This window comes from Bidens hawaiensis, unplaced genomic scaffold (assembly GCF_021521415.1).
Source record: "Bidens hawaiensis isolate Kalapana, Puna unplaced genomic scaffold, B.hawaiensis_p1.1 tig00018136_1, whole genome shotgun sequence".
Taxonomy (NCBI): domain Eukaryota; kingdom Viridiplantae; phylum Streptophyta; class Magnoliopsida; order Asterales; family Asteraceae; genus Bidens; species Bidens hawaiensis.
In genome coordinates, this window is record NW_027492741.1 from 271,280 (window position 1) to 286,667 (window position 15,388).

At 33.9% G+C, this 15,388-nt stretch overlaps 1 pseudogene across 1 annotated transcript; it reads left to right on the forward strand.

The window, feature by feature from the left end:
* The first annotated feature begins 1,787 nt into the window (after positions 1 to 1,787).
* On the forward strand, positions 1,788 to 8,019 carry LOC143555496 (LEC14B protein-like; annotated as a pseudogene). The gene is made up of 10 exons (XR_013139217.1): positions 1,788 to 1,872; positions 3,839 to 4,362; positions 4,533 to 4,644; positions 4,767 to 4,870; positions 5,289 to 5,460; positions 5,818 to 5,895; positions 6,059 to 6,234; positions 6,754 to 6,912; positions 7,068 to 7,128; positions 7,732 to 8,019. The product of XR_013139217.1 is annotated as an LEC14B protein-like (transcript).
* The last annotated feature ends 7,369 nt before the right edge of the window (positions 8,020 to 15,388 follow it).

Sequence of the window (15,388 nt, forward strand, 5' to 3'; positions counted from 1 at the left end):
GAAATAAGAGCGTATGGAGTGGTAATGTGGTATAATTGAGCGTGAGATAACAAAATAATCGCGTATGAAATAAACGTTTAGAGCGTTTGGAGTTGTATAATCGAGTGTGATCTAACCAATACCCAACCTAAACTATATATAGATGTCTGTGGGGGTAAAATGGTAAAAAAAAAAAAAAAACGGTCAAAAAACAAAAAAACGGGCATATAGCCGTTATAAACCGGTTTTTTTGAAAACCGGTTAACCGGTTTTTCCATAACCGGTTAATAAAAAAAACCGGTTTTTCCATTAACCGGTTCGTTAACCGGTTTTGGATCTAGAACTTGTAACCAAAAGACGAACCGGCGGTTTCTAAACCGGTCAAACCGGTTTCCGGTTTAAACCGGTAAACCGGTTCCCCAACCGGTTTTTTTGGCCATCTCTAGAGGGTACTATGATACCACTACACTAGATGCGCTTTTGCTTTATTTACGAAGTAGTATCTTTATAAATGATAAGTTGTACATAGAAAAAGTCATTTTGTTTTTCTTTGGTTGTTTCATTACAGGCAACTGACACATAATTCATAGGTATATATTACGAAATCATTAAGTAAAAGCGGATCAGCTTTAAAAGGGATTAGGACTGAAAATGAATCAAACGTTTGGTTATGTTCGTTTATTTAAATGATTGAATATGAACATATATTTCGTTCGTTAATTTTATGTTTGTGAACACTTGTTTATGTTCCTTTATTTATGTTCATTTATGTCCACCGTTTATTTATGCTCGTTTACATATGTTCGTGAACTGTTCGTTTAGAATTTAAACAAACAAACAAACATAAACGAACACTAACATATTCATTTTTTAAATAAATGAATACGAACACAAAATATGTGTTCGGTTAAATGTTTTTATTCTTGTTCATTTAAAGTTAAATGAACGAGCACGAACATGCCCTTATTTGTGTTCGTTAGGCTTGTTGACAGGTCTAAAAGGGACTATTAACATAATATATATATGTACGGGGATATAGTGGAATCAAAGCGTGTACGCAATGATATTTGTTCTCGAGTGGTTTCGGATCGTGTCAGAAATTAACCCCCTAACGAAAAATATACAGTGGTCCGATGACCCCGCTCACCACGCACCCACGTTTTCATCCAAACTCGACCACTTATTATCATTGTAAGGAATATTGGTTTTTATTAATCCCAACTATCGTCTTTTGGTCACTGTCGGTCCCAATTAACGAATTGACTGTTGACTATTCCAACTTTTAACGCATTTGTTCCTAATAGTCCACGACTAACAAAATCCTAAAACCGTTAGTTGCTGGTCGCTGAAAAAACGTTTTTGGCCGAAAAACTCACATGTTTTTCCCGAAAACTCAACATTTTCGTCCAAAACATCTTGATAACTTTGTATCGGACCTGTAGAAACTTTTTCTAGTAAAAAAGCCCCAATTATTGAGGTCGCCGGAACCTTAGAACCATCGTCAGAATCGGTTGATGGTACTCAAGTGGTGGTGGTTGGTTGGTTGGCGGTGAGTCAATTGGTGCTGGTGACGGTGTTCAGGTGATGTTTTCTAGCAAAATATGCGACTTTCCGGTCAAAAACGTTTTTCCGACGACCTGTAACTAATGACGTTAGGTTTCCATTAGTCACGGACCGTTTGAAACAAATACGTTAAAAGTTGGAACCATCAATAATCAATTTATTAGTTGGTACCGGCATAAATTAATAAAAACCAATATACCAGCAAAAACTAAAAACACATAATAGTCCCCCTCAAAGGCAACATGTAACTGAATTCAGATAAAACCACAAACAGCTTTATTATTCATAATAATAATAATAATAATAATAATATCCAGTGAGCTTCTTCAGGTAACCGTTCAATTCCGTTCAATCACAGTTTTCATTTGATTATTATCACTAATTGTTTATGACTCGATCTTCGAATTCGTTGCTGTTTAGTTACAGTTAACTGTTTATGAATCAGGTTATTGTGTAATTGATGATTTAAACTTAGTTTATACTGTTAATTCATCCGATTACGCTTCAAATTATGTTCAATCGGAGTTTTATTATGTTTAGGCTTCGTGCTTATCATTCATTCATTTGTAGACCTAGAATAATGCATGTATCGCTAATTGAATATGATTTTATCTTCGAATTCGTTGTTTTCGTGGTTACGTAGCTTCGGTTAGTTATGATTAACTGTTGTGATGTTGTTATAGCTTCTGATTGTGTAATTAGTTTGTTGAGTCAGCTTAGGTTAAGGTGATTTAGTTTTTAGGTTTATCGAATTCACATTGAATACAGATATTCGAGTTCGTTGTGCTTACGAAGCTTCGTGTAGTTACGATGAACTGTTATGAATACTTATGATGTTGTTCTAGCTTCTAATTGCATAATTAACCGCTGAATCAGGTTATTGTGGAATTGATGATTTAGACTTAACTTCTACTGTTTAATTCATTTGATTACGCTTCAAATTCTGTTCAATTACAGTTTAGTTTAGTTTTGTTGATGATGATGTAATTTGTTTCGATAAGTTCATATCGTAGTTTTTGGGCTTCGTGTTTATTATTTCTAGACCTAGAACGCTAGAATACATTTATCGCTAATTGAATGTGATTTTATCTTTGAATTCATTGTTTTTGTGGTTACGAAGCTTCGTTTAGTTACGATTAACTGTTATAATGCTGTTATAGCTTCTAATAATTAACCGCTGAATCATGTGTATTGATGATATAGACTTAATTTTTACTGTGTAATTTCGATTAGGCTTTAAATTCTGTTCAATCACAGTTTTCATTCGTTAGTGATGATATAATTCGTGTTTCTCGCTAATTGAATGTGATTTTATCTTCAAACTCGTTGATTTTGTGGTTGCGAGGCCTTGGTTAGTTACGATTAAGTGTTATGATATTGTTATAGCTTCTAATTGCATAATTAACCGCTGAATCATGTGGAATTGATGATATAGAGTTAATTTTTGCTGTTTAATTCATTCGATATTCTTCAAATTCTGTTCAATTACAGTTTAGTCTTGTTGACGATGCTGTAGTTCGTTACGGTAAGTTCATATCGTAGTTTTTAGGCTTCGTGTTTATCATTTATAGACCTAGAATACATTTATTGCTAATTGTTTGTGGTTCGATCGTGGAATTCGTTGATTTCGTGATTATGAAGCTTTGGTTTGATATGATAAACTGTTATGATGCTGTTTCAGCTTTTAATTGCATAAGTAATCGCTGAATTAGCTTAGGTTAAGATGATTTTTAGACTTTAGGTTTATCGAATTCACATCAAATACTAGTGTTTTTGACTTTTGATGTTGCAGATTAAGTTAAATTGTGTTGTACATTTCTACAATTGTATGAAAATATGAAATCTAGGTTGAAATCTACCACAGTTTATAATGATTTTGTATTGAATGCATAATCTGTAGAGGAATTGTGCATTAGTGATCAACTGTTATAGGAGTAAAATCAGGATGATTGCAAATGAAATCTAATTAAATTGTATCTGATTATCTTCTAACTTTGGCAGTGATATAACAGTTAGGGGTGTGCATGGTTTGGTTCGGTTATAGATATATGGTTAACCGAAATTGAATCGGGAAATCGTCCTTTGAACAGATCAAAGAAGTAACTGTCAGTTTCTGTTCGGCTTTTTTTCGGTTCGGTCAATTCGGTGTTATGCTCACCTTTACAATAAACCCTAACCAGTATATTCTATCTAATATAATCATCTTCGAATCTGGAATTACCACTATCTTGGAGAGGGGGCAATTGGTATTTGAGAATTGAGATTTAAATACATGATACAGTATATTTGTTTGCAGGGTTTGCAAGCTGAAAACCAGAGATGATATGAAAGAGCATTGTGTGATGCTTTATGCTATTCTAAGACACGAAGCATTTACAAAGCGTTTATGTTAAAATGTTCTTTAGGCATTGGAACACTGCCATTGGTGACATGGGATATGCTCTAAGTAGATTGGAAATAGATCCAGATTATTCTGATAGTGAATCATCTCCCGTTGGTGATGAAAATGACGGTCCTCGGTCTTCATCACAGATTGATTTGGATCATGAAGTTGCTCAACTAACAAAACTGAGGTCATCACCTCATGAAAGGTTAAAACGTGTTCTTGGAAGAGATGAGGTTACATTTTCGCCTGTGAAGATGTTAGCGAGTCGAGAAGGGAATTATTCGGGCCGAGGACGGTTTTCCGCAGCAGATCGTTGTCATATACTAAACAAATATTTGCCTGTTAAAGGTCCGTCTATTGTTGACCAATTGACTACCCGGGCTTATGTCTCACAGTTTTCAAATGATGGTTCCCTTTTTGTTGCTGCATTTCAGGTATTCTTGCCTGTTTGTTGTATTCTTAAAGTTATCATAATTTAGACACAAATTAATGAGTTATGTCTGTGCTAAGAACAAGAATATTGTAGTTTATTAGGGTTAAAACTGTCTATAATAGAGGAGCCACTGTACGTTCTAAACTGGTAAAAGTTTATCTCATTTAACAGGGAAGTAATATTAAAGTTTATAATGGGGTGGAAACTTCAGAAGAATATTCTTGCTAAAAGCTTGCGATGGACGGTTACTGATACAGCCCTTTCACCAGATAAGCGTTTCTTGGTGAGTTTTTTTTCTTTCTTTAAATAGACGTTATAGCCTATCAATTTATTATGAATTAATAAAAGCAGTTTGTTCGAATTTAGTAGTTCTTTAAGACATAGCCATTATGTTGCTGCTTGCAGGTTTATGCGACTATGTCACCTATTGTCAACATTGTCAATATTGAATCTGCTGGAACAGAGTCTCATGCAAATGTAACGGTATGACTTATGAACCACATTGTTTCGTGAGCAGTACTACATGTTTTTTGCAGGCATGAACTTTTGTGTTATTTCTTTATGATTTTATTTGATTTAGTTTCTATTTATGTCTTTTTACGTATAATTTGTGACCACAGATGTATAAAGAACACTTTGGGTCTGGAAACTTATTTAAACAAGTGATTGTACATGGAAACAATGGACTATTACGAGAAATAAAATAACAACAAAAAATTAATTTGTCATAACAAATTCACTTGACTATGTGAGTAATTGCTCATGAAAAAGAGAAATAAATGATAACTTTGCGTTATTTGCCTAGTTGTCTCTCTCTAAATTCTAAAGGCTTCCTTTTTAATATTATAAGTACAAAACGATTACAATAAAGTGGCATTTTGATCATGGATTACACTATATAATGAATTTATAAAGCATTTTGTTTAGTTTTGGTGTCTTAGAATTTTCTGGTGATGATGAAGGGGGATATTCATTTGGAATATTTTCTGTAAAATTTTCTAACGATGGCAGAGAACTTGTAGCCGGAAGTAGTGATGATTCAATTTATGTTTATGATATTGAAGCAAACAAACTTTCCCTTCAAATTCAAGCACATACGGTAATACTATCTTTTAGTAAGTCACTACATTCTTTATCTTTATTTGTCTATTGTACACAAGTATTGTTTCCAATTAAAACTCACATGTATAATTAACTCTTTCCATAAACTACCCTCGATGACTTGCCAAATTACGCATGATGTGCGGTGACTCTACTCATGAGGACTTGATAAATGATTTTCTTTCACACGAATCGAATTTAAAAACAGTTAATCATCAACTTAAATAATTGTGCGCTTACAACTATAGGTGCCATAATGTAACCTGAATCAGCATGTGCATAAGTCAATGAGTCAAAAATCAAAATTGTTACCTGTACTAACTTATTATGGATATTCACTTGCTACATGATGCAGTCAGATGTAAACAGTGTGTGCTTTGCTGATGAAACCAGCCATCTAATATATTCTGGAAGTGATGATAATCTCTGTAAGGTAAATCTTTACCAGTTTTTACATCTTCGTCACTAATAACAGATATTTTTCGCATTTGGAAATCCTTAAATCTCAGATTTGTTTTCTTAAATGGATGGAAACATTAATACTTATTTTAGGAAGATACATGGAAAGATTATTATTAAGAATTTTGAATTTTCAGGTCTGGGATCGACGTTGTTTGAAATCAAGAGGTAAGCCAGCTGGAATCCTGATGGGGCATCTAGAAGGAATAACATTTCTTGACAGCCGTAATGATGGTCGTTATTTCATTTCAAATGGAAAGGATCAGACTATTAAGCTTTGGGATATCCGGAAAATGTTCTCTAATGTCACTCGGTAGGTGAATATGATAGATATTATCCATTTATTTGCCAACACATGCATTATCTGTACAACATTATAATTTAAACGTGTATAAGCAAAAGTTCAGTTAAAAGTTGATTGTTATGCAATATATCTTTTTATGACTTCTCTTAAGTAGCTTTTAAATACAAGCTCGTAATTCTTGAAAGCAAAATTACCTACATACCCTTTTTAATCATCACTTAACTAATTAATACTTATGCTTCTGTCCTTTAATGTCATTTTACACTTTTCAGCTAGAATGTTAAAATTGATCCACAACATTGATCTAGTCAACTCGTTTGACTTTCGTTTTAATAAACACTTAATTATCAAAAATAAACAGTTAATTATCGAAAAAATGCGGGAATAAAGATCATGACAGTTAATTGACAGGCCGATAATGATCATCTCAAAGTAGGCTCTATCTAGGCTGTTAAAGAGTTTTTCAAATTATTACATTATATATACATATAATTACAATATATAATACTTTCTTTTATTCTTTTCCAGCACTCCCGCGTTTAGGAACTATGAATGGGATTATAGATGGATGGACTACCCGCTCAGGGCCCGAGATGTAAAGCATCCATGTGATCAGTCGGTTGCCACATATAAAGGTCATTCGGTATTGCGTACACTTATACGCTGCTATTTTTCACCGGAATACAGGTAATTATACTAAGTTTTTTAGTTATGCAGATCATGTGTTAAATAACTGGAAAACATATGTTATTACAATAAAATAATAATTATAATAATGTAAGTTTTGCTATATTGATAAATGATAATGGACCTTAACAGATTATTTGTTTATTATTTTGCAGTACTGGCCAGAATAATATTTATACTGGATCTCATGATTATTGTGTTTATGTTTATGATTTGGTACGTTTCACGCTCCTAAAACCGATAATAATAATAATAATAATAATAATAATAATAATAATAATAAATCATTATATTGCATCTATTGCTTTAAAAACATAATTTAAATAATAAGATATAGATTCTTTCTAATAATAAATAAAGAAAAGTAATCAATAAGCAAAAAAAAGTAATTAATAAGCAAAATTTACATTTGTCTCTATTTTCGATTGAATTTGAATTGGAAATAAAACTTCATAAAATATTCGGAAAAGGAAGCAATCAATTGGGGTTTGTCGGGACCAATGCTACGAGCTTCCGGAATAAAATGGGATCTTCGTAAAGTTGATCATTATGAGTGTTACGATGAATTTGATTGGGAAGTCCAATGGCAAAAAGAGGGGGATTCATTAGCTCGTCATTTTCAAATATAGTTGGGAGACTTTACCCAAGAAATGGGTAAAAAAAATGGAAAGATCGGAACTACGTTTCAGTTGCATGTTTTGAACGATGTTGCATGTTCAACCCGTTTGATTTGTGATTAATTTTCTAGACCCGTTACCAATAAAACACAATACGAATCGACCGTTTATGTGATAACGGGTTTTATTAAACGGTTTTCAGGTGAGTGGGGCCCAGGTTGCAAGACTTGTGCACCATAAATCAACAGTTAGAGACTGCAGTTGGCATCCTTATTATCCGACACTGGTTAGTTCTTCATTTGATGGAGATATTGCAAAATGGGAATTTCCTGGTAACGGAGAGAACCCGATTCCGGTGCATAATAGTTGGTCCCACATAAGGCATATTGATTAAAAAAATCTGTAAAATATAATCTGTAATTTGTTTTTCTTACTCGTAAGTAAAAATAAATTAACAGATGAATTGAGGAAATGACTTTGTTGTTGTGCATATACACCAATCTTTGTATAATTTGTTTCATTATATTCTCTAAAGAAGATTGTATATAAACTTTATATTTTGAGTTCTCTCTTCACAGGTGTATCTAAATATACATGTTCGCGTGTGTATGTAGTATAGCTCGCGTTCAACCTGATACGTATCTATCCCAACGTATACACCCGTTTAAGAATGATTTTATTCCCATTATGTCTATGTCTGGATCATCGATTAATGAATGAGAATGATTTAATTCCCATTTGTGTACACTAGGGGTGCAAGAGTCAAGCTACCTGAGTCGAACCGATAAGAAGCTCGACATGAGTTGAGCCTTATCACGCTTTAGCCGAGTATGAGCCTACAAAAGGCTCGTTTAGTTATTGAGCCTGAGCTTGAGCCTTGTATAAAAGATCGTTAAGGCTCTTCCTAGTGTATTTTAAGTTTTTAACTATTTTGGACTTCTGTGTATTAATTTCACATAGCGTAACCTGTTAGGATTAAACGCACACACGAAACTGAACACACACACGAAAGCAGTAAACGAACACGAGGATTTAACGTGGTTCGGTCTAAACTGACCTACGTCCACGGGTGGCAACTAGGTATATCTTTATTGAGTGACCAATATTACAAGTACATAATGTTGTTTATATAGAGACTGAACTAGGGTTAGTAAATTATTATGCAAGAAATCTAAACCGGGCCGGGCTTGGGCCCGACCGCCCACACCCGTCTCCTCTTTTGACTTCATATAATAAACCGGGCCAACAAGGCCTACGAACCCAACAATCTCCCACTCGGAGGCCTTGAGTACTCTCGTCTGCACTCCTGATTGTACTTCTGTAATCTGAACATTAAACTTCTTCTAGTTGCCACCGCCTTCTCATCAATTAACCTGAAGGCCCGTTGAAGCTCCCCGGAGCTCCAACACGTCAGTCATGGCTGAAACTGCCCCTGACCCGTTCTCTGTCCCTACCGGCTCCCACTGTAACGAACTACCGGATCCTGAGATAACCTGAGAACAAACACTCTCCATATTCAGCAAGTAATTCATTGGAGAGACTTTTACAGCTGGAATACTGGTTTTCTTAATCCACTGTCGACCTGGAACTGTAACTGAAACACGACCTGTGCTCCCACTGTCACGATGTCCCCCAACTGATTTAACCTTCCTAGCTCGTTCATCCTGAATCTTCACTTTGGCTCTGGGTTTGTTACTTGCAAAACGAACATTCTTCTGCCCACGAGATTCTGTGAACCGGACTTTGTCTTTCACCAAAACTGGATCCACTCCTTTCGGTGACATATCGACCATATACAACGAACCCATTTTCTTGCCACGAGCAACAACGAGATTCCCTTTGACTACTTTCCACTGCCCATTCCCGAACTTAACATCGTGCCCTTGGTCATCCAACTGCCCAACTGATATCAAACGTTTCTTCAAACTTGGAATAACCCTCACGTCTTTCAAAGTCCAAGAAGTACCGGCTGAAGTTATCAAATCAACGTCTCCCATACCCGTAACCTCTAAAATATCATCATTCGCTAGTCGAACCTTTCCAAAATCCCCAAATTTAAGATTCTTCATCGTTTCACTACAGTGAGTGGCATGAAACGATGCACCAGAATCCATCACCCAAGCATCAACGCTACTCTCAACACTACAAACCAAAGCCTCATCACTACTGACCCCGTCATCTGTGTCGTCTTCTGTAACGTTCACCTCTTTCTTACCATTCAGACACTGATTCCTGAAGTGTCCTTTCTCTTTACAACCCCAACATTCAATATCCTTACGAGTCTTAGACTGACTCCTCTTCCTGCTCCCACTGCCTCGCTGTTTTCCCCTACCTCTACCTTCTGTGACTAGCATATTGCCTGATGATTCACCTGAACTTCTGCGTCTTGAATCTTCTCCCAGAATCAGATCTCGAATCCCATCGAAAGTAATATTTGTAGACGAACTACAAACTGCAGTCACTGTTTGCGACCAACTGTCGGGCGAAGAAGATAATAACAAGAGGCCTTGAACTTCATCATCAAACTTAATGTCAACTGACACTAAGCGGGACAAGATCGAATTAAGATTATTGATATGAGTTGTAACTGACCCACCCTCTTTCATTCTTGTTGTCACTAGCTCTCGGATAAGATAGACTTTATTCGCTGCCGAAGGCTTCTCATACATGTTGGATAGCGCCTCCATCATACCACGTGCTGTGGTTTCTTTCATGACGTTAAATGCCACATCTTCCGACAACGACAATGTAATACAAGCCCTAGCTTTCTTGTCTAACTTCTTCCAATCTGCTTCTGACAACTTTTCTGGTTTTTCATCCTCAAACACTACATCCAAGTCTTTCTGACAAAGTAGTGCCTCAATCTGCATCTTCCACCAACCGAACTTCTGTCCGTCAAACTTCTGTATCGAAACCTTTCCGTCTTCTGCCATAACAATGACTAAAACGAAAAACTGGATAAAAACAGAGACAGACACAACAATGGCACGGGCCTGAACTTATCAACTGTTCTACTAAACTCTGTTAAAAATCAACCTATTTATACGCAGCGGAATATCGAACTGAAAATCAGAAACTGAAACTTTAAACTGAAACGATAAAACCTGACAAACGCGGTTGGCACTGGTTCTCCGTTTCTTTAACGCTTCTTCTGACTTAAAACTGTTCTTCAACGAAAAATAGGATCTTGATTCAACTATTCTTGACTCGTACTTTGCAAAATAGAATCTCGACCCTTGCTTAAATGGATCTCGGGCCCAACAAAATAAACAAGCTAGACCCTCTCAAAAATTAAACAATCTAGATAAAGTTGGTGGCCATTGAACTCCCTTGTCAACAAAATAATATTGTTTTTCCTTGTCTGGCATGAATCTCAAGAGAAAAATAATAATACAAACCCTTCTTTTCTTCTCTGTTCAAACGCCACTAGCGGAAACAAAAGAGACAACCTGGAATCGAACAATACGATGCTTACAGCTTTCAAACGGAACCAACAAAAAAACGCAGATCGCGCGGGCTGGGTTTAGTAGCGGCGAAACGACGGCGGAAACCCTAACGGCGATCGGAAAACCGCAGGCGGCGGCGGAACCCTAGCGCAGTAGGGTGGCGGCGGCTGGATGGTTTGGCGGCGACTCGGCTGGTTCAACGTGTTCTTCGCGTGATCTGAACCTAAGCTTTGATACCACTTGTTAGGATTAAACGCACACACGAAACTGAACACACACACGAAAGCAGTAAACGAACACGAGGATTTAACGTGGTTCGGTCTAAACTGACCTACGTCCACGGGTGGCAACTAGGTATATCTTTATTGAGTGACCAATATTACAAGTACATAATGTTGTTTATATAGAGACTGAACAAGGGTTAGTAAATTATTATGCAAGAAATCTAAACCGGGCCGGGCTTGGGCCCGACCGCCCACACCCGTCTCCTCTTTTGACTTCATATAATAAACCGGGCCAACAAGGCCTACGAACCCAACATAACCGAGCTCGAGCCAAGCTTTGGCTCGTTAAGGTTTTCTCAAAATATATAATAATGATAAAATACGTATTAAACTAATTAATAAATAATAAACAAGTCGAGACGAGCTCGAGCTTTAGAAAAAAGAACCAAGCTCGATCAAGCTCTCTCAAGACGACACGAGCTAAGCTCGAGCCTAGACCCCTAATGAATTAACAAGTTTTGTATTTGTATATACTATACACTTTGTCACACCTAGATTTTAATATTATACTGTATGATACAGTATATATTTTAATGTTTAAATTTGCACATGTTTTCAACTGTAGCAGTTGAGGTGCCACTATATTCAAACCTTGCAACTTGCAAGTATATTATAAGCTGAAAAAAGAACCCCTTGTGGCCGCGTTCCACATACATTAATGTATTTTTGAGAATCCAAATAAATATTAAATTAAAAAAATCATTAAAAAAAAGAATAACCCATAAAAAAAAACTGAAGTAAGTTTAGTCAAACTCCGGTTTACCAAATTCTCTGTGAACCCACAATAAATACGTGAAAAACAACGAAAATCTGACTAAACCGAGTTGTATGAGTTGGACCAACTAGCTTCGGGTTTGGTGAATTTTACAACCCGACCGATGCCACCACATTGGTCCATCTCAATTTTTATAATTTTTTGGGTTTTATTTCTGGTTTTAATTCCGATACAATAACGCACGTCACCGAAACCGACCGAATTCACGTCGACTTACCAACTCAACGATTGGGTTTTACCACCTTCTGAGTTTTACCAACCTGTCCGACGCACTAAACTAGTTTCAATACAAAACTAATTTTGTGTTGAATATAAACTAAACATAAAAGAGAGGTGTAAATGGTTACATTAGTGTTTTATGTTATAGCAAAACTTACATGAATTTAAGTTTTTACAATATTCTGTTTTATGTATTAACCCAACTATATCTATATTATAATATAAAAGTTAGTTTTTGTCAATAGTCATTGTTTTATAAAAACCATTTAATAATCAAAATGCCTGGTGAAAAGGTTAGAATAATATTCAAAGTTGGTACAGAAATACAGTCGTACAAAGTTGTCATGGACTGGACCGATATTGGGGCCCAAATTCTAGATTTTATGGCCCATGTATTCGAATACTTATTTTTCTTAAGTTTTTATGGGATTATTTATGAAGTTATTATTTTTATGTAAACCATAATTATTAAATCAAGAATTTTTGTGTATTTAATTTATTAAGATTTTGCGGCAAGATTTATCGTAGACAGAATGTTATAACGGACCTTCGAAGTTTCATCCTTCCATTGCCGCGAAAGTTATGAAGTAATATTCTTCTTTTCTGAAACACATATTATATGATCGTTGCGACACATGTAGAAAAAAACGAATATTAAGTAAGAGTCATGAAATATGCATAATGTAGAGGTAAATGGCGTATGAAAAACGTATGTACATTTTGTTTTAACTGTAATATATAATCGTTATAAGACGGTTATATAACTGCTTACATCATCTTTCTAACTACTATAATATCTATTAAATATGTAAACATATATTACAATGTTCTTTATTTTAAGTTTCCTATTTAAAACCAGTTTTGTATTTATTATTAATTTATTCAAATCTTAATAATTTATTCAAACATAGTAGTAGTTGAGACTTGAGACTAGTCACTATATTCAAACCATGCAAATATTCTAAACTGAAATATAAACCCCTCGTGGCCTCGTTCTATATACATTACTAGTTTTTATCCCCCGCATTACAGGGGTTGTTTTATATTATTTTTTTCTAATATTTATTTATTTTTAAATTTTTATTTTTTTATTATATGAAAGTTAATAATATACTTATGGTTTGATGATAAATTGTTTCACAAATAAATGAGATGTTATAACCCGATTTAAAAGCTATATAGGTTTGATGAGACCCAAGACCCGTTAATTTTTTTTATTATAAATTTGGTTTTTTAATTATAAATAATATATATCTTTTTTTAAATAAATCAGATATTAATTTTTAGTATATCCCTACATTATAGGATTTTTATATCAAATATTTGGTGAGATTAGTTTTTAATTTAATGAGATGTTATAACCCGTTTAAGAAATATATGGGTTTGATGAGACCATACCCATGAATTCGGGTCAAATGCATGAGAAGCTTCTATTTAAAAATCAAGCAAATCTGGTGACTCCAAAAAAGGGAAAGCGACCACATCGCGACACGTAGGATTTTTAGGTCTTCGTTTATATATATTAAAGATTTTATTTCTGAAAATTAAATAAGTTTAAATTTTAAAAAATAATAAAAAAGAGAATAGGTACATTGTACACATAAAAAAGTAAAAATAAGTTTTACTCAAACCCGAGCTTACCAAGTTGTACACTTGTACGTCTAAACACGTCATACGTATTAATGTACATGTAAAAATGACTAAAAATTAATGAGAATTGTTTGATCGATTTTTAGTTATTATCGATGATAGTTTAAGAAAACTTGTAATATATTTATTGTGTTACACGTACAGTCTTAAAGTCATAAAATATGTTTGGTAACTTAGGAATTATATATTTGACAGTTAACAGTCATTGTGTCATCACATACGTCGCTAATTTAAGCAATAGAACACCGTCTATAATTGATAAATTATAAAATTAAATTGCATACCACAAAAGTAACATAAATAAATCGTCACAAATTGATCAAGAAGCAAAAGTAAAAAACAATTAATGATTTTGCTTAACTCAGAACCTTACATGTATGTTTTAGGAACTAAACAAGAACACAAAGTACTCTATATATGTGTATATCTATCTCCATATAGAAGAGACCATGCTTTTAAATTCCGTACAAAAATGGTTAGTCATTATATCTTTTTAATTTTATATTTATACGTTTTAACACGCAATTTATAATTATCTAACGGACATTTAAAATAGCGATAACAAATATTTATGCTGTTACAATCCTTATAACTAGATCATGCCAAACAGTGACAGATTGGGTCAATTAATATTGTTTATTAGTGTTAGTTGTTTGTGTTTAAGGATATATTTGGAAATTGACTAATAAATTTTGAAAGTGAACATTTATAATGATACAAATAAAAAAGAAATATAGACATTTTTAATGAGACGGATGAAGTATTTTAACGAACATAGACATACAATGTGTATGTAAAGAAACAAAATTCAAAAATAACAAACAATTAATAAAATATTAAACAAATTAGGATTTTCTTTCTGTTCTTTTAAACAAAAATATCAAAATTATTGATATAAAACCATTGCAAATATAGCCCGAAAATAATGTCAGATATAAACAAAAATATCAAAACAAAGGAAAAACAACAAAACAAACAGCACACAAGGCACATACATATAATCATATAATGTTTCATGCTACCAACTCGCACATGGTTTACTCCGCAAAATCTATGTTTTTTTAACATGTTATCAGTTGAAAATAGGATATTATTGTTAAAGAGAAAGTGATTACAAAAATCATTTTTTGGCATATTTGTATTAATACTATAATTGTATATGTAAGTGTTAATGTTACTTAGGTTTTTTAACTCTGTACATAATTAAAAAGATCATTTCTAGCATATTTATATAATTATATACATACACGGTTATATTTTATATTTATATATTTCAAGGTCACACCAGCTTTCAACGTTTTCTTTAAACAACTACATGAACGTCTTTGAGAATCGTGAAAAAATTTTGGTTCAAAGGCGAAAACAATTTTGTGCCTTAAATTAGATGAGTAATCGAGTTTAAATATTAAGAAAACATAATTTTTTTCAAAAAAAAATATATAATTAAAACAAATAAAAATTTCGGGCTTATTGGGGGTATCGTGC